The sequence below is a fragment of the Salvia splendens genome, chromosome 9 (genome assembly GCF_004379255.2).
Source record: "Salvia splendens isolate huo1 chromosome 9, SspV2, whole genome shotgun sequence".
NCBI lineage: Eukaryota > Viridiplantae > Streptophyta > Magnoliopsida > Lamiales > Lamiaceae > Salvia > Salvia splendens.
Genome location: NC_056040.1, coordinates 8,434,037 through 8,454,835, shown reverse-complemented (window position 1 = coordinate 8,454,835; position 20,799 = coordinate 8,434,037). Strand labels below are relative to the sequence as shown.

Sequence of the window (20,799 nt, the reverse complement as noted above, 5' to 3'; positions counted from 1 at the left end):
TCTTATTCTATTAACTTTTCTAGAGTATAAAAGGTCATCATTGATGAATATGAGTATTATTTTATCTGTCCTATATAAATACGGAGTAAGTTATTTGGGGAAAACATGACTTTTAATATGTAATTGGTAAAGTAAGAGAGTAGGAGAAAAAATAGTTGAAATAATACAGTGAATAATGAAATCCATAAATAATAAAGTTAAAAAATGAGAAAATATTTATATAAATGGATATACACCATTCTATGGAATGAATAAAAAAAGTAAATTCAACCTTTTTTTTCAAAATGTTGATTCTAATGGAGTAATTATTTTTTATGAATCACGTCAGCACATGAATTGGGCCCTTCTCATTTATGGCTAGCTGTGGAAGCCGCAGTCATCGGATCCGACAAATTTCCGGTCAATATACGGTTCACGATCCACTGATTTGCAGCTTCGGTGTAGTGAACGCCGTCCCAGCTTATAACAGACGAAACATTCCGACAAGAATCTGCGTATACTTCCCTTCCATCGACGTTTCCTCTGTTCCCGCAGCAAACATCATACCCGATCCCATGATAGCCGCAGCATATATCGAAAGGTTTCCCAAATCCTGCAACATTCCACCTTTTAGACGACGTTGTAATTGTGATTGCTTCAACAAATCGAACAAATATAATCACCTTGATTGTTAACTTGACTGATCAAATTATACTAGGCAGCATACATATCAAAATACACTATAGCTGCATCAGCCAACTCCGCTCTCAGCTTCACGACTTCATCCTTGAGTTGTTTATTAAACTGCTTACAAATCTCATTTTGATATTTCACACATCCGATCTCGTCTAGATACCCCGGCAAACAACCGATTGGTCCCGTGTTATATATCCAAAATGTCCTCGCCCCTCTCACATACAGAGCCTACAAATAGTAACCAAACCATAAGCATGACAGATAAATTTATGAGAGGATTAACTAAGTAATCAACTTGCTTGCACTTGAGTGATAAACTGGCTCACTATTTTGGGCAGGGCTTCTAGTTGGAGATGCAGGCTGATGATTCCGCGAATTTTTGATGTTAGTAAAAGCACGTAAAAATAAATTACGACACAGAGAATTTTACGTGGTTCGATTTACTGAGGTAAATCTACGTCCACGGGGAGAAATGGGGGCAGGTTTGTATTGCTTGATCTGCGAATTACAGCTTACAACACAGACTTGCTATATGATTATTTCTCTAGAGAGATTCTAACCCCTTTCTACCAGATCTAAGTTCTATTTATACATTGAACTAAGATCGTGGCTTACATCATCACTCTAGGTCGTGGAGGTCGTGTAGGTCATGGCCTAAGATCGTGGCCTGAGTTGACGCCACGTGGTAGTGGGTGTGTTGGAAGTTGTGGAAATCCTGCATGGGTCCACCTACTCCTTGTTCGGTCGAAAACTGAGACCGAACTGCTTTGGTTGCCGATCTGAGAGTAGAGCTTGATGCCGAGGTCGAAAACTGAGACCGAACTGCTTTGGTTGCCGATCTGAGAGTAGAGCTTGATGCCGACCTAAGAGCAGAGCTTGATTGGTTGGCTTTTGCCGAGCTGTAGGCTGAGGCCGAACTCTTACTGAGACCGAACTGCTTTGGTTGCCGATCTGAGAGTAGAGCTTGATGCCGACCTAAGAGCAGAGCTTGATTGGTTGGCTTTTACCGAGCTGTAGGCTGAGGCCGAACTCTTTGGTAATGCCGAACTCATCCGAACTCTTTGGTCATGCCGAACTCATACTCTTCCTTGGGCTTCGGGCTGATGGGCCGTCATTGCTGTTGGGCTTGTTTAGTCCGTGCCCCATCACTACCCCCCCCGAAAGACGAAGTGAATCACTTCGGCGAAGCGAGTCACTTCGGCATTCTGGATAAAGGTACGGGGGAGGCTGACGTCAGGGGACGTGCCTTGCATGTGACTGCATTAAATGCGACAGTAAAATCCGGCCGTTGAATCCTGAAAAGGTGGGATTCGAAACGGTGCGACGATTTTGAAATCTTCGCCGAATCTGATAAATATGCTCTTTCTTCCTCATTTGAACACCTTTGCTGTTGCGTCTTCTATACTCTCTCTTTCTCGAGAAATTTTCTTCCGCTTTCAAGAGCTTCTTCAGACTTTCTTCACTTTCAAAAAGTAAGAAAAATGTCTTCTTCTTCTTCTTCGGTGTCGGGTAGCGGTAGGAAAGGGGATAAGGGGTCTTCTAGCCGGAAAGAATCCGGGGAGAAGACCGTAGAGTATTTTCACAGTATCTTGAGTAAGGATACTGTGATATCCCTTCACGAGAAATATTTTTTACCTGGGGGGAAGGCGGTGGTTCCCGACGATGATCATAGGGCTAACGACCCGCCGGAGGGTTATGCCACCGTTTACGAAGCCTGCTTAGAATGCGGGCTTCGTTTTCCTCTTCCCCCACCTTTTGTAGAGCTTCTTGATTTTTTTCAACTCCCTTTAGGTCAGGTGACTCCGAACTCTTGGAGGCACTTATCGGCTTTTGCTGCCGAACTGCGTAGGCTAGATAAGGATCTGTCTCTGAGGGCAATCCTTAATTTTTTCCAGTTTAAAAGGAAGGGATCTTGGTTTTACTTGATCCCCTTACAGCCTTTTAGGGCCTTCTGCAAAACCAAGTGGCCGAAATGGCAAAACCGTTTCTTTTTTTATAATAGGACTTCGGCTCCGGGCTTTCCTTGGAGAAGGCCGAAGTCCGTGATTCCCCATCCTCGGTTAGAACCGTTGGCCGAGCTCGAGGGCGAGCTCAATAAGATTCCTATGATTAGGAAACAGTATTCGGAAACTGAGCTCGTCAAGGGCGACCTCGTGTTCAATATCTCGTCTTCGGACGAAGAGGCCGAGGGTGAGGATTTCTCTTTATCTTTATGCTCTACTGCTTTAACGAAGAAAACTAACCTTGTTTTCTTGCTTTTTGGCAGTGTTCATGCTGAATAAGGCTATCCGAAAGTCCTCCGAGCTTGAGGAGCCGGAGAAAGAGAAGGCTACCAGCTCGGCGCCTGATGCCGAGAAGAATCCGAAGAGGCAAAAGACCTCTTCGGGTCCAAAGAAGCCGGAGTCGACTTCGGCAAGTAGGAAGGGGAGGACCCAGAAGCCCCCGAGAGCGCCAGAGAAAGACGTGGTCTTGGCGCCTCCTTCGGAGCATATCTGTGAGCCATTTTTATGGCCCACGGACTTCGCCGAGGTGAATTGTCTTCTTGATTCTTTGGCTTGGCTTCTGTCCTGTATTTTTGGTGCCCTCTGTTGACTTTTTTCCTTATCCATTTTCAGAGGAACGATATGCTCTCCAAGCTCGTCGCCGTCGAACTCTCCAAAGCGTCCAACGACTATGCTGAGATGCAGAGGAAATTGGCGGCTGCTTGTCACCGGGCCGAGCAGGCCGAGGCAAACTTTGAGAAAGCCAGAGCTGCTAGGATTTCGGCCCAGGATGAAGCTCAGTTTGCCAAAAACCAGCTCGTCATCCAGCGAGAGCAGACGAAACGGAGTGATGCTGCCGCCGTGGTTGCCCAGGGGGAGGCTCTCCGTGTTTACACGGAGAAACTCTTTTTGAGCAGCCAGTTCTCGGCTTTTGTCGGTAGTCTGGTAAGGCTAATTGCCGATAAGGGCGAGCAGGGGGCCGACGTCGTGCTGCCTCTGTACAGCCGAGAGATAGCAGCTCGGCTTCAGAATCTGCCGCTCCTTGAGGAGCTCGCTTCATCTTCGGTCCTGCTTTCTGCAGACCGAGTCCGGAGTTGTCGAGCTGATCGGGACGAGAACCTGGAGGCTATCTTTACCTCCGTGGGACCCGTTTCACCCGCTTCGACTTACAACGGAGAGGGTGAGGCCGAGCCGCTGGAGCGGGAGGCCGAAGTCGAGCGAGCCGGGCATCCGGAGAAGGAAGCCGATCAGGAGACGCAGCAGATCGGCTACGGTGGCGCCGAGCAGGCTGGGGAGAGCAAGGAGGCAGAGGCTGAAGCTGAAGCAGAGAAGGAAGCTGAACCTCACCGAGAAGGTGGAGACGAAGCTAGCGAAGTATGATTTCGTCTCCCTTCTCTTAGTTTAGTTTCTTCCTTTATGTAAAATGGCCTTGAAGCCCTCCTTGTATAGAAAAACTTTTTTTCTTATGAATGAAAAAATTCTTCTTTCTGCTCTTGTGTCTTCGTATAGCCTTTCGTACTCTCTTACTCCTGTTGTGGTTTACTACCTGCTCGGTAAGCTGAAATGCCGAACTGACGTAGCTGCTTTGTATTCTTAACTCTCAAGGAGCTGGAGGTACTTCACTGGAAGCGGCTGTACTCTTCGGCTTTAGACGAAGCTGAGAAAAGAGCTATAGCCGATCAGACGAAGAATGACGAGCTTCTGGCTCGTTTAGTGAAGCTGGATGCCGATAATAAGGACTTAGAGTCCGATAAGAATGATCTGGAGGCCGAGCTGAATACGACCATTGCTGAGAGGACTGCGTACGAGGATTACATCCGTGTGCGCGGGGGAATGACCATATCAGATGTTCAGAGTCGAGTTGACGAACTGTGGGAGGAATATAATGTACTCCGGAGGAACAATGCGCTGGAGAGCTCGGCTTGCCAACAAGTCGTGACATCATTGCGGCGCTGGGCTTCTCGGTACAACATAGTTCTTGCCCGGCGTCCCTCAATTGAGAGATTCCTCCGGCATTTCCCGCCAACAGATGCTAGTACTCCAGCTCAAACCTCTGATTCACTTGCTCAAAACCCTACTCCAAGTCAGCAACGAACTCAGGGACAACCGGAGACGTCAAGTCAAGGACGGGCTGAAGTTCGCAGAAGAGCTGTGGTTATGAGTGAGCAAGATCGGCAAATGCTTCGTGAAGAGACTCTTCGCCGCCGAGGTGCTAGGGCTTCCCGGGCTCAGAGAAGAGGTGGCAGGTCGATTAGAGCATCTCGTCGACCTGCTTATTCTGCGGCTGCCTGGAACGCCCGAACTCAGCTTCACGAGGATTTTGTGAATAGATGGCTCAACTTTAGCAACCCTGGACAGTAGAATAGTCCTTTGTAATAGCGTAACGCCATCTTGTAGGGTAGCGGAGTTGTGTGCCGAACAAGATTTGAAAATGAAATTTTGTTTTTGTTTTCGCTTCTAACACTGTATTTACAGCTTAGCGAAAAAATTTCATCGTACTTGTCCTCGGTCTTATGAAGTAAACTTCTTTGACCGGACTTGTCTTTGGTCTGATGAAATAAACATCTTTGACCGGACTCGTCTTTGGTCTGATGAAATAAACATCTTTGACCGGACTCGTCTTTGGTCTGATGAAATAAACATCTTTGACCGGACTCGTCTTTGGTCTGATGAAATAAACATCTTTGACCGGACTCGTCTTTGTGTTCTAATTTGGCGATTTTCGTCGCCGGGATCGAACTTTCCCTTGTCCTAATTCGGCGAGTTTTATCGCGTGGATCGGACTTTCCCAGTTAACCGAAGTGGTCTTATGCAGTAAACCTCTTTGACTAGACATGGTCGTCCTCGGTCTTATGAGGTACACTGCTTTGACCGAACTTGGTCGTCCTAATTCGGCGAGTTTTATCGCGTGGATTGGACTTTCCCTTGTCCTAATTCAGGCAAGTTTTATCGCGAGAATCGGACTTTTGTTGCAGTTCGTTTCAGACGAAGTGCTTGATTCTTAAGCAGAATTGTGGTCTTGTATCCTCTTTAGAAGCTTTGACACACAATCGTGGGCTTGTTGCAGCTCGTTTCAGACGAACTGCTTGTTTAAGCTGAATTGTGGTCTTGTATCCTCTTTAGAAGCTTTGACACACAATCGTGGGCTTGTTGCAGCTCGTTTCAGACGAACTGCTTGTTTAAGCTGAATTGTGGTCTTGTATCCTCTTTAGAAGCTTTGACACACAATCGTGGGCTTGTTGCAGCTCGTTTCAGACGAACTGCTTGTTTAAGCTGAATTGTGGTCTTGTATCCTCTTTAGAAGCTTTGACGCACAATCGTTGGCTTGTATGTTCTAAAAAGGGGATCAGCCTTTGAAGAACGAGATACCTCAGTTTTATTTGTAAGAGACGACACTCACATAGACAGACAACGCACGTAGAGACAAGAACAAGTAAAAAACAAAGAAAACACATAAGACTGACTGACCGGACTGTCTCTTACAAATGGAACTTTTTGAGGTTGGAAACGTACCATGTTCGGGGTACTTGTGCTCCTGACGCGTGAGTCAATTTGTAAGACCCTTTGCCGAGGACTTCTGACACCCGATATGGACCTTCCTATGTGGGTTCGAGTTCGCCCAGCTTTTCTGCTCGGCTTACTTCGTTGTTTCTCAAGACGAGATCTCCCACTTGAAATTGCAGCTTCTTCACCCTTTGGTTGTAATACCGGGCTACTTGCTCCTTGTACTTGGCTGCTTTTAGGCAGGCCAATTCTCTTCTTTCTTCGGCAAGATCTAGTTCGGCTCTCAGTCCGTCACCATTCATTTCTGAGGAGAAATTGAGTTCGGGGACTGGATATGCCGATCTCAACCGAATCACGGCTTCAGTGCCGTACACCATCGAGTTCGGCTCCGGTGTGACTTCGGTCATTTCGCCGGCCTCTGATTCCGGCTGCTGTGATTGCTATGCTTGATGGTGCCGAACTGATTGCTCGGCACTTTTAAGCGCAATCTGCGAACACACTTGCTCTTTTTCGATCACCTCGGATGACCGCTATCTCTCCTTTAGTGGAGAAGGTGTTCGGCGAGGATGCCTCTGATCGCTATGACCGGGCTTCTTTTTGTCTTCTCTAGATGAGCTGTCTAAAGACCGTTTTCGACGGTCTGCCTCATCGGCACGAGAAAACTTGTCCGCAATGTCCCACATCTCTTGAGCTGTTTGCGGACCGCACTCCACGAGCTTTCTGTAGAGAGCTCCGGGCAGGATTCCATTTTGGAATGCCGAAATGACAAGTAGATCATTGAGATTATCTACTTGTAGGCATTCCTTGTGGAATCTCGTCATAAAATCGCTGATCTTTTCGTCGCGACCTTGACGTATAGAAAGCAGCTGAGCCGAAGTGATCCGGGCTTCCGCTTTCTGAAAGAACCTCCTGTGGAAAGCATCCATTAGATCTCGGTAGGATCTAATGCTGCCTTGGGGGAGGCTATCGAACCACCTTCTTGCGTTCCCGATAAGCAGCTCGGGAAACAGCTTGCACATGTGGACCTCGTTGAGACCCTGGTTCGCCATGTTATATTGATAGCGTCCCAAGAAATCATGAGGATCCACGAGTCCGTCATAGGTTATCGACGGAGTTCGGTAGTTCTGTGGTAGGGAAGTTCGGGTAATATCGTCCGAGAACGGAGTCCTCAATGCTCCGTACATGGCGAACCCGACATTTCTTCGGTATGGAGGAGATGGAGTTCTCCTGTGATTCCGGTACCGAGGATTCTTTCTTCTGGAAGACATGATACTACTTGCGGTAGTGACTGTCTCGTATGGAGGGAGAGGGAGAATCCGCCGTTTTCGCCTCCGGCTGCTTTTGGCTTCTTCGCAGGAAGGTTAAGAATTCCTCCTGCTTTTCAGCCAAAAACAGCTTGACAGCCTCGTTCAAATCGGGCTGCTGGGAAGACTCGGTGTGACGGCTTTTGGAGCGGCTTGTTCCTCCGCCATGAGAACTGGTGGTGGATTTATCCCTAGGCTGTTTTCCAGACCTATGGGATGGATTGGCTTCCTCCTGGTTCTCACGGGCAGGAATACGGGTACTCTGCGATCTGGTATGCATTTTTTGGGTTGAAAAAATGGTCCAAAATTCGCTTTATCACAAATTTGGTTCTCTGGTTCCCACAGACGGCGCCAGTGATGATTCCGCGAATTTTTGATGTTAGTAAAAGCACGTAAAAATAAATTACGACACAGAGAATTTTACGTGGTTCGATTTACTGAGGTAAATCTACGTCCACGGGGAGAAATGGGGGCAGGTTTGTATTGCTTGATCTGCGAATTACAGCTTACAACACAGACTTGCTATATGATTATTTCTCTAGAGAGATTCTAACCCCTTTCTACCAGATCTAAGTTCTATTTATACATTGAACTAAGATCGTGGCTTACATCATCACTCTAGGTCGTGGAGGTCGTGTAGGTCATGGCCTAAGATCGTGGCCTGAGTTGACGCCACGTGGTAGTGGGTGTGTTGGAAGTTGTGGAAATCCTGCATGGGTCCACCTACTCCTTGTTCGGTCGAAAACTGAGACCGAACTGCTTTGGTTGCCGATCTGAGAGTAGAGCTTGATGCCGAGGTCGAAAACTGAGACCGAACTGCTTTGGTTGCCGATCTGAGAGTAGAGCTTGATGCCGACCTAAGAGCAGAGCTTGATTGGTTGGCTTTTGCCGAGCTGTAGGCTGAGGCCGAACTCTTACTGAGACCGAACTGCTTTGGTTGCCGATCTGAGAGTAGAGCTTGATGCCGACCTAAGAGCAGAGCTTGATTGGTTGGCTTTTACCGAGCTGTAGGCTGAGGCCGAACTCTTTGGTAATGCCGAACTCCTCCGAACTCTTTGGTAATGCCGAACTCATACTCTTCCTTGGGCTTTGGGCTGATGGGCCGTCACTGCTGTTGGGCTTGTTTAGTTCGTACCCCATCACAGGCTCATTGTTCGTATACCAAAAGCGATGTCGTTTTGGCCTATGTCCAGTGTGAAGACAGCTTTGGAGATGTCCTCATCAGGTTTTGGCAGTCTTTGTTTTATGCATTCATCCTTGGCTTGCTTGTAGGCATAAGCTGATCTGTCTCTAAACAGTGTGAAATGCTCAACTTGAATTTCGAGAGAGAAAGGGCTGATGCCGTTGACAGTCCATGACTCGTTGGGGCGCTGAATGCAAAATTTGCACCATGCTTGTAGTTCGATCCGATTGAGTCAAGATATGGGCTTAGGAATGGTATTCCCAGCTCCTCGGCTTCAAAACAAAAAAATAATAATGGGATTATTGAAGATTAATCGAGAATGTTTTAAGTGAGATCCATTCATTTTTTCACTACCGATGAAGTCGATGATGAGGCTCTTCCGGCCGTCCGGTGGAAGTAGGTGATGCCGGAAGGTGGCCCCGGCGGATAAAATGCTGCTGCTATTCCTCCGGTGTCTGAATTGGAGTCGCCAAAGTTGTAGATTGCAGTGTAGTTGCAAGGTGCCAAATTGGTTATCTCATTGCCATTTGTTACCATAAAAGATGAGAAAAAATATAAAACCAAATACATCTCCATTGATCTATGTAATAAGTATTTTGATGGTGTTACTGTTACACGTCTCCAAGTAAAATGAGTCTCCTATGAATATAAAATATGAGTCTCATTATTTCCCTCAGTTTATGCGTTGAATCATAATTCCACAATCGAATCTCAGATAAAACACAAATTATAGCATATTCTACAATGTACTGTATTACTATTATTTTTAATTACTATCATACACTATGTTTATTTTTATTTTTGTTATATGTGAAATTAATAGTATTAATAAATATTAAAAATTATATTATTAAAATTCATAGAATTATGTTGCTTAAAAATTAAATAGGACGCCACTACATGTTGGGCTGTGACCCACCCTTCATGCAATAACCCTCTGTTTTACTATGGATCCGACGCCGCTATTAGCTGAATAATAGATTCCTCCGTCGGAATCGGAAGGCTAGACGTGTGGGTCTATTTAAACCAGATCACATGAAGGTCGAATTTCTCTAATTGATGAATAGGCAGTAAAAAAAAGCATAAGGTCATCCGCAACGCTGTCTCTTATCCGTCTCTTAATCGTCTCATCTCTTAACTATTCATGAGTCTCACTGTATTTTTCACTCCATCTCTTAACTAAGAGACAACACCTGCAACCCTCCATTTCTTATCCGTCTCTTAACCATCTCATCCTTTAACCATTCATTCAATTTCATTTTTTATTTTTATTTCCAACAAATTAAATTAATAAAAACACACTTCATTAAATAAAATAAAATTACAACTTAAAATCCTAAAAAAATATATAATTAAATTCGTGGCAAAATAAATAAAAAAGACATAATTTAAAATATAAATTTATAGAAATTATAAAAACTACTCCGCCGGCGAATCATCCCCGAAGGCGGTGGCGGTGCACCGAATGGAGGCGGAATACCAAGTTGTCCCGCCAGATACACAATGCCGGCATGATGGGCTTGATATTGGGCGGGCGTCATCCGGGAAGTGTCCGCCATCGTGGCGGTGAAGTACATGGACATTAGGGAGGATGGCGGCCCTCGGGAACCCGCCTGGCTTGATTCGTCTCAGTCCCTCCTCCCTCTAGCCGCCTTCGCCGCCTTGGTCCCTTGCGGCCGACGGCACACACGGGAGGACCCCCCTGCATCGTCTGTCGTGCCCTCAACCTCCTGCGAGGCAACCTCTTGTGCGGCGCTGCCTGAACCGCCCACACTAGACAAGTATTAGCCACCAACCGTGTGCTTCGTGCATTTCGAGGTCGAGCCCGTGCTGAACTGGACACCGCCGGCCCACCTTTCGACATCTTTGACGGCCTCCCAAACATCGACATGTTTGAATTCTTTGCCGTTGTCGTCGAAATATACTCGTAAAGCCGATCTCAGAATGTCGGCTCCAGTGGCTCTGCTTTGGTAATGAGTCGTTTTATTCTTGTAGATGCCACAGAATTTTTTGACCTCACTGTCAACTCGGTCAAAATGACTTTGGAGCATCTTCAATGTACGGCGGCGGGACCTCTTCGGCTTAATCTCGTTGTAGGCCGCGGTGACCTTTTCCCAAAAGCACTTCCGGGATTGTTGATTCCCGACGATGGGATCGTACGAGACGCTGATCCAGGCATTGTACAGAGCCATCGTGTCCTTGCGGCTGTACTGATGACGACCTACATCCTCCTCCTCATCGGCCGCTGTTAAGGACCTAAATCCCTAACGATCCGATAAAACGGACAATAACGAGATAAAGATAATCCGGCGCCCGTGAGGGTCGGCGGAGATAAAGATCTGGGCGGCTGTGCACGGGTTCCAACCCGTCGGACAACGGCTACAGATCAGATATACGTTCCGGCTGTGCGCGGAGACCTTCCGTCGGGCAGCAGGTAGCGTAAGGAATTAGGGATTCAAAGAATCACACGTGGACTTGGCCAAAATAATATTGTATTTCATTGAATGAATATTATGGAAGACTCCACACATATTTATAATATGTGTGGATACAAAAAAGATATGCTAAATCCCTATAATATCTAAACAAAATAATAAAAGAAGATATGCTAAATCCCTATGATATCTAAACAAAATAATTATAATAGAAGAGAGTTAGGATCGTATCAACTCCCCCACGGTTGAAATCCACCTTGTCCTCAAGGTAGGAACCATAAAACCACGAAGAGAGTTGAAAGTAGAAGCTCTGGCGAGGTATCTCCTCCTGGATCAAACACCCACCGAATAGTTGTGCGTCTCCCTTCATCATTTCCACCCAAAATCACCAATAGAGAACCGTGTTGGGTATAAGATATGGTGGACACCCCCGCCATATTGTTGTCGTGACAATTCAACGCAAAAATGAAAAGTTTTGCCATACCTCCATGAATGCTCAAACACGGCGTGTCATTTCCCGGAGGAATCAACCTTGCATCGGCGGCGAGCGACGGTAATCGAGGATTCATACTTGTAACATTACTGACATTCAAATCCACATACACACAAACAAGTGCTTGCGAACCGGAGTGAGCATCACCTCTCTTACCCAATTCTTCTGCTTTTAATTTAAGCTCATCCTCAAACAACCTTCGCTTCTCTTCCATTTCCTCTTGACTGTCCTATTTTTTCATATCCAATCCAGCCTCGATGCCATCAACAAGGCTCTGATTCTCCATGCCCTCTCTCTTGTTCGGCTTCTCACTCAACACACTGAAATCTTTTTCTTTCTGCTCTAAACTAGATCGAAGGGCTTCGGTTTTATTTCCTTTCTCCAGCAAAGTCGCTACATCATCTTTCATCTCCAATTCCTTATGTGTTGGAACACTAATATCATCAATCTTCTCATCATATGCCCCGACAAGCACTTGCAGCGGCGTATTGTTGGTCTTGATGATCTCTTCCAGGGACTCGTCATTTGGTACAACAAGATTAGCACTCCCATTGTGAGCAACGTTGTCGGGAACATCCTCAGCTAGATTATCGTCATCAATATTCTCCTCAAACAATGCATTCACGCATGCGAGAAGGGCGGCTTGCTCCAATCTACAACTACGTAACTTCTCGTTGAAATCACTTACAACAGCTAGTTGGGCCGGGCAAGGCGAACGAACCTTGAGACTGGGGGCAACAACAGGCAACGTCGTTGTGCGGTGACCCAACGATCAGTCGCGCGGTGGTGGCTGGTACATAGGCTGTGTGTGCAACTCTTCCGGTGAATCCCAACAGGTAGGCGAGTGCGTAGGTTGGTCAGAAGTTTGACTGGTCACCAGCGTGGGCTGACTGTATAGGTCCCGCGGTGGCTGTTCGGTGGAGTAGCGGGGCCGGTGGGAGGGGGGCTGGACTCGCAGCGCTCTCACCTCCTCCTGAGGGTGAGGTCGATCCCTGCACGTCTCCGAGCGTCGGGGCCGGTCAAAAGGCAGGTAGCCGCGGTCCTGCTGTTGCGCCGGTGGACAGCGGCGATTGGTTCGATGTCTGGGCGGATTCCAGCAACTCGGTGGACGCGGCGGTGGCTGATCATAATCCGAGTATCCCTGCGATGCCCGGTGAGGCGGTGGTTCCCAACAAGAGGGCTGCCGCGTCGGTGGAGGGTCATAGGGATCGAAATCCTGGAGTTGGTATCTCGGTCGTGGGCGACGATCAGGTGGATCCAAGTGGTGTGAGACGTAAGGTGATTCTGGATCAGGCCACGACGGTGAACGGAGTACTTCCACCTTGCTGCTCGGAGGGTCCCAATAGGTTACACTGCGAGGTTGGGCCAGCTGGTAGGGACGGAATGGCTGTGTGGCCTGAGAGACGTCGTATTGACGACGACGATAGCCGACGTAGTCGTATGACATGTCGACGGACTGAAGCGTGGCTGTGGTGGATGATGAGCGTCTGACTTTGACGCGGCACGCGGGAATCTTTCCCGTCGGGCGTTGCAGAAGTAGAGTTGTCCGGCGGCTAGAGCTCGGCGGACAGGCGGGACTCGGCAACCAAAGCAGTTGCTGTGCGCGGAATGTTTTCCGTCAGGCAGCGGTGTAGCTTCGGTTCGAGATGGTGGGAGGGTGAGATCACGATGAAAGCACCAGTTGTTAAGGACCTAAATCCCTAACGATCCGATAAAACGGACAATAACGAGATAAAGATAATCCGGCGCCCGTGAGGGTCGGCGGAGATAAAGATCTGGGCGGCTGTGCGCGGGTTCCAACCCGTCGGGCAACTGCTACAGATCAGATATACGTTCCGGCTGTGCGCGGAGACCTTCCGTCGGGCAGCAGGTAGCGTAAGGAATTAGGGATTCAAAGAATCACACGTGGACTTGGCCAAAATAATATTGTATTTCATTGAATGAATATTATGGAAGACTCCACACATATTTATAATATGTGTGGATACAAAAAAGATATGCTAAATCTCTATAATATCTAAACAAAATAATAAAAGAAGATATGCTAAATCCCTATGATATCTAAACAAAATAATTATAATAGAAGAGAGGTAGGATCGTATCAGCCGCCTCCTTCTCTTCCTCCACGGCGTCGAATGCCCTGGAGCTTCCACCCCCTCGTCCTCCTTCCGGATTGGGTTCATCCGGATAATCCTCCATAATTTGGGAAAATCCCTGCGAATACCTCGGGGCGGAGGGACGAGCGTATGCATCCACATCAAAATGGGGTGGTTGGTACCCCGCCGGCGTCGACGAACCGGAACCGGAACCACCCAAGACATTGTACATGCCCCCAGTCGCCAAACGCGTTGATGTCAAACCCGCCGGAGCTGCCAGAGTTTCCGTCGCCGAACATTTTGTGATGAAAATTGGAGAGGTTAGATGAAAATTGGAGAGGAAATGAAGATGATTTGGGAAGAATAGATGTGTATTTGTGTGTATAATGAGGATGAAATAGAAGTATTTCTAGAGTAAAAAAAGAAAAAAAAACGGTCGAAAACGGTAACATTACCGTTTTAATTTTATAATTTTTTTTATTAAATTCGAATTTAAAAAAATGATTTATTGCGTCAGCGTGACGAAGCCCACTCGCGGGCCAACGAGTGGGCGTCACGCCTAGCGCTAGCGCTCGCCACGTCGCGCGGGCGCGTGGCGAGCTGGTGGGCCAGCTGTGTCGGTGGGACAGGCGTTTCGGCGAGATCGGGACGAGACGGGACGCTACAACGCGTCTCGCTGCCGTCTCGTCTCAGAGGGACGAGATACGAGACACCCGCGCGACGCGTTGCAGGTGTTCTAATAATGTGAGGAGCCTGTGGCCCATTATAGAAATATATTTCTATGAATATATTTTATTGCAAATATTTTAATGTTGCTGTACTGCATGGAACTATATGCCTAGCAGGCCAAGCCTCACTCATTTTTCCTTTTTTAAAAAAAGTAACAGAATTGTACTACTCCATTAATGGAACTTATATGATAATTTTATAATGCTAATTTCTACCAAATTTAAAAATGAAATAATACTATGTATTATTGAAAGTGAGAGTATTAGTAGCAAGGCCGTGTTCATCTTGGTTAAGGTGGCATTCTATGATTACACTAGGTGTTGTTGAAAAATCAATTAGCAATAATTCAGGAAAAGTGGACCATCCGAAGCTAAGAGTAGTGATGATTCCGCGAATTATTGATGATGATAAATGCTCGTAAAAATAAATCACGACACAGAGAATTTAACGTGGTTCGATTTACTGAGGTAAATCTACGTCCACGGGGAGAAATGGGGGCAGGTTTGTATTGCTTGATCTGCCAAATACAGCTTACAACACAGACTTGCTATATGATTGTTTCTCTAGAGAGATTCTAACCTCTTCTATCAGATCTAAGTTCTATTTATATAATGAATTCAGATCATGGCTTGCATCACCACCCTAAGTCGTGGATGTCGTGTAGGTTATGGCCTAAGATCGTGGGTGAAGCGTAGGTCATGGCCTACGATCGTGGCCTGAACTGACATCACGTGGTAGTGGGTGTGTTGGACATCCTGTATGGGTCCACTAACTCCTTGTTCGGCCGAATACCGAGACCGAACTGCTTTGGTTGCCGATCTGAGAGTAGAGCTTGATGCCGACCTGAGAGCAGAGCTTGATTGGTTGGCTTTTACCGAGCTGTAGGCTGAGGCCGAACTCTTTGGTAATGCCGAACTGAACTCTTGGGCTTTGGGCTGGCCGAGCTGTCACTGCTATTGGGCTGGCCGAGCTGTCACTGCTATTGGGCTTGTTTAGTACGTACCCCATCAAGTAGCAATAATAATCATCTATTGCCACTAATTAATAAAAATCAGAATCATATTTTAATAATTTTAGTTTTATATTTCTCGCTTTTTATTGAAACAAGTATAACGAATAATAGAGTTTCGCTTTATCGACAGGATAATGAATAAAATCCAGTAAGACTTTGAGTGCCCGAAATAAACAATCTGTTAAAATACCCCATTTCTTGATTCCTTGGCTTGGCTTCTGTCTTGTATTTTTGGTGCCCTCTGTTAACTTTTTTCCTTATCCATTTTCAGAGGAATGATATGCTCTCCAAGCTCGTCGCCGTCGAACTCTCCAAAGCGTCCAACGACTATGCCGAGATGCAGAGGAAATTGGCGGCTGCTTGTCACCGGGCCGAGCAGGCTGAGGCAAACTTTGAGAAAGCCAGGGCTGCTAGGATTTCGGCCCAGGATGAAGCTCAGTTTGCCAAAAACCAGCTCGTCATCCAGCGAGAGCAGACGAAACGGAGGGATGCTGCCGCCGTGGTTGCCCAAGGAGAGGGTCTCCGTGCCTACACGGAGAGACTCTTTTTGAGCAGCCAGTTCTCGGCCTTTGTCGGTAGTCTGGTAAGGCTAATTGCCGATAAGGGCGAGCAGGGGCCCGACGTCGTGCTGCCTCTGTACAGCCGAGAGATAGCTGCTCGGCTTCAGAATCTGCCGCTCCTTGAGGAGCTCGCTTCATCCTCGGTCCTGCTTTCTGCAGACCGAGTCCGGAGTTGTCGAGCTGATCGGGACGAGAACCTGGAGGCTATCTTTGCCTCCGTGGGACCCGTTTCACCCGCTTCGACTTACAACGGAGAGGGTGAGGCCGAGACGCCGGAGCCGGAGGCCGAAGTCGAGCGGGCCGGGCATCCGGAGGAGGAAGCCGATCAGGAGGCGGAGGCGAGGCCGGCAGGAGGCGAGGCCGAGGCTGAGGTAGCCCAAGAGAAAGAAGCTGTACCAGACCGAGGAGCCGGAGACGAAGCTGGCGGAGTATGATTTCGTCTCCCTTCTCTTAGTCTAGTTTCTTCCTTGTAAAATGGCCTTGAAGCCCTAGTGTAAAAATTTTCCTTGTGAATGAAAAATTCTCTACACTTGTCTTCGTATAGCTTTTCGTACTCGCCTTTACTCCTGTTGTATTTTACTATCTGCTCGGTACAGCTGCCGAACTAATATAGCTGCTTTGTACTCAAGGAGATGGAGATACTTCACTGGAAACGGCTGTACTCTTCGGCTTTAGACGAAGCTGAGAGAAGAGCTATAGCCGATCAGACGAAGAATGACGAGCTTCTGGCTCGTTTAGTGAAGCTGGAGGCCGATAATAAGGACTTAGAGTCCGATAAGAAGGATCTGGAGGCCGAGCTGAATACGACCATTGCTGAGAGGACTGCGTACGAGGATTACATCCGTGTGCGCGGGGGATTGACCATCTCAGATGTTCAGAGTCGAGTTGACGAACTGTGGGAGGAATATCTTGTACTCCGGAGGAACAATGCGCTGGAGAGCTCGGCTTGCCAACAAGTTGTGAAATCATTACGGCGCTGGGCTTCTCGGTACGACATTGTTCTTTCTCGGCGCCCCTCCATAGAAAGATTCCTTCGGCATATCGTGCCAACAGATGCTCGCACTCCAGATCAAACCTCTGGTTCCCTTGTTCAAAATCCTACTCCCAGCCAACAACGAACTCCGGAACAGCCGGAAACGTCAAGACGAGAACGGGCTCAGGAGCAACCGGAATCGTCAAGACGGGGACGGACTGAAATTCGCCGAGGAGTTGTGACTATGAGCGAGCAAGATCAGCAGATGCTTATTGCAGAGACTCTTCATCGCCGAGGTGTTAGGACTTCTCGGGCTCGGGGAAGAGGCGTTGGGTCGAGGATAGCATCTCGTCGACCTGCTTATTCTTCATCTGCTCGGAACAACCGAACTCGGCTTCCAGAGGATTTTGCAGATAGGTGGCTTAACTTCAGCAACCCTGGACAGTAGAATAGTCCTTTGTAATAGCGTAACGCCATTTTGTAGGGTAGCGGAGTTGTATGCCGAACAAGATTTGATAAATGAAATTTTGTTTTCGCTTCTAACACTGTATTTACAGCTTAGCGAAAAAATTTCATCGTACTTGTCCTCGGTCTTATGAAGTAAACTTCTTTGACCGGACTTGGTCCTTGGTCTGATGAAATAAACATCTTTGACCGGACTCGTCTTTGGTCTGATGAAATAAACATCTTAGACCGGACTCGTCTTTGGTCTGATAAAATAAACACCTTTGACCGGACTCGTCTTTGGTCTGATGAAATAAACATCTTCGACCGGACTCGTCTTTGGTCTGATGAAATAAACATCTTTGACCGGACTTGGTTTGTGTTCTAATTTTGCGATTTTTGTCGCCGGGATCGAACTTTCCCTTGTCCTAATTCGGCGAGTTTTATCGCGTGGATCGGACTTTCCCAGTTAACCGAAGTGGTCTTATGCAGTAAACCTCTTTGACTAGACATGGTCATCCCCGGTCTTATGAGGTAAACTTCTTTGACCGAACTTGGTCGTCCTGATTCGGCGAGGTTTATCGCGTGGATCGGACTTTCCCTTATTGCAGTTCGTATCAGACGAAGTGCTTGTTAAGCTGAATTGCGGTCTTGTATCCTCCTTGGAAGCTTGGACTCACAATCGTTGGCTTATTGCAGTTCGTTTCAGACGGACTGCTTGTTAAGCTGAATTGTGGTCTTATATCCTCCTTAGAAGCTTGGACTCACAATAGTCTTTAATAATCGATCTAAAAAGGGGATCAGTCTTTAAAGAACGATATACCTTGGTACCATTTGTAAGAGACGACAAGCACATAGAGACAAAACACATAGAGAAAAAATGAAAAAGACGAAAAAAAAACTTTAAACTTTGAAAAAGGTACAAGTAAGAAACAAACAAATAAAAACACATACCCCTATGACCGAACTAGACACGAGACGGACTGACCGGACTTTTGTCTCTTACAAGTGGAACTTCTTGAGGTTGGAGACGTGCCATGTTCGGGGTACTTGTTCTCCTGACATGTGAGTCAATTTATAAGACCCTTTGCCGAGGACTTCTGACACCCGATATGGACCCTCCCATGTGGGTTCGAGTTTGCCCAGCTTTTCTGCTCGGCTTACCTCGTTGTTTCTCAAGACGAGATCTCCCACTTGAAATTGAAGCTTTTTCACCCTTTGGTTATAATACCGGGCTACTTGCTCCTTATACTTGGCTGCTTTTATGCACGCCAATTCTCTTCTTTCTTCGGCGAGATCTAGTTCTGCTCTCAGTCCGTCGTCATTCATTTCGGAGGAGAAATTTAGAGTTCGGGGACTGGGTACGCCGATCTCCACCGGAATTACGGCTTCAGTGCCGTACACCAGACTATACGGAGTTTCACCGTTGGAGGTTTTGGGTGTAGTTCGGTAGGACCATAGGACTTGAGGGAGATTTTCTACCCATTGTCCTTTGGCTTGTTCTAACCGAGCTTTTAACCCTTTCACCAGAATCCGGTTCGTTACTTCCGTTTGTCCGTTTGCTTGGGGATGGGAGACCGAAGTGAACCGCTGTTGAATGTCCAGCTCTTGGCACCAATTCTTGAACGTCTTGTCGGTGAACTGAGTCCCATTATCCGAGATGAGGATGTGGGGTATGCCAAATCGGCACACTATGTTCTTCCAGACGAAGTCCAATGCCTTTGAGCTCGTTATCGTAGCTAATGGTTCAGCCTCCACCCACTTCGTGAAGTAGTCCACGGCAACGATAAGGAATTTCATTTGCCGAGGAGCTTGAGGAAGTGGTCCCACTATGTCTATGCCCCATTGCATGAAAGGCCAAGGGCTTTGCATAGTGTATAGATCGGTCTGCGGCATCCTTGGGACATTTGCATGAATTTGGCACTTCGTACACTTCTTGACGAGCTGCACTGCCTCTTGTACCATGGTTGGCCAATAATATCCCCATCTCAGAACTTTTTTAGCTAAAGCTCTGGCTCCGATGTGGCTACCGCACGATCCTTCATGAACTTCTCTGAGGATGTAGTCCGTCTCTTCTGGTCCTACGCACCGCAATAACGGCTGGAGGTAAGACTTTCTAAAGAGGACTCCTTCATGAAGTTCGTACCGAAGTGCTCGGCACGTGATCTTCCGAGCTTCTCTCTTATCCTCGGGCAATTGTCCTTGATCCAGATACCGCAAGATCGGCGTCATCCAGTTCGGCGAGCTGGATACTGAATGTACCTCGGCTTCATCAATGCTTCGATGCATTAATTCTTCCGCCTTTGAGCTCGGATCTGAGGCCAACTTACTTAAGGCATCTGCTCGGCTATTTTCCGCTCTGGGGATGCGGATTATCCGAAAATAGGAGAAACTTCGGCTGATGCTTTGCGCTTTGTCCAAATACTTCTTCATTCTCTCGTCACGAGCTTCACTTGTACCCAACATGTGATTTACTATGACTTGTGAATCACAATGGACTTTGAGAGATTTGACGAGCAGACTTTGCGCTAACTGGAGTCCGGCCAGGAGGGCTTCGTACTCGGCTTCATTATTAGTAGTGGGGAATAGGAAACGAAGTGAGTAGGTTACCTCGTGTCCGTCGGGAGCGACAAGTAAAATACCAGCTCCACTTCCCATCTTGTTTGAAGCTCCATCTACGAATCCGCTCCAGCAGTCCGGCGGCTCTACTTCGGATTCCGAGGGCTGTGCTAGTTCGGCATTGGCAGAATTCTTCTGTTCGGCAATAACAGGAATTGCTTGATCGAACTTCGCTTCTGCAAGAAAATCCGCCAAGGCTTGTCCCTTGATGGCTTTCCGAGGTAGATATTCAATTGTGTGCTCTCCCAACTCTATAGCCCACTTGGCGATTCTGCCTGATGCTTCTGGTTTGGTCAACACTTGCCGAAGTGGCAGATCAGTTAAGACGCATACCTTGTGAGCATAGAAGTATGGCCGCAGTCTCCTTGCTGCATTTACTAATGCCAGAGCAATCTTTTCCAGAGGTTGATACCTGGTTTCTGGACCTCTTAATGCTCGGCTTGTAAAATAGATGGGAAGCTGCTTTAGGCCTTCTTCTCGTACAAGCACCGCGCTGATGGTTTGATCCGATGCCGCTAAGTATAAGAATAGTACTTCGGCTTCGGCTGGAGCAGAGAGAATAGGAAGCTCGGCTAGATAACTTTTGAGCTCGTCAAAGGCCCTTTTCTGCTCGGCTCCCCACTCGAACTTTGGTGCCTTTTTCAACACCTTGAAGAACGGCAGTTGCTTTTCGGCTGCTTGGGAAAGGAATCGACTCAGTGCGGCTAGACATCCGGTTAGCCTTTGCACGTCATGTATGGACTTCGGCATTGCCATGTTCTGAACGACTTGAACTTTTGAGGGGTTTGCC

General features: G+C 47.3%; 1 pseudogene; it reads right to left on the bottom strand.

Annotated features, from left to right (window-relative positions):
* Positions 1–347: 347 nt before the first annotated feature.
* Positions 348–9,224, bottom strand: LOC121749103 (annotated as a pseudogene).
* Positions 9,225–20,799: the final 11,575 nt, after the last annotated feature.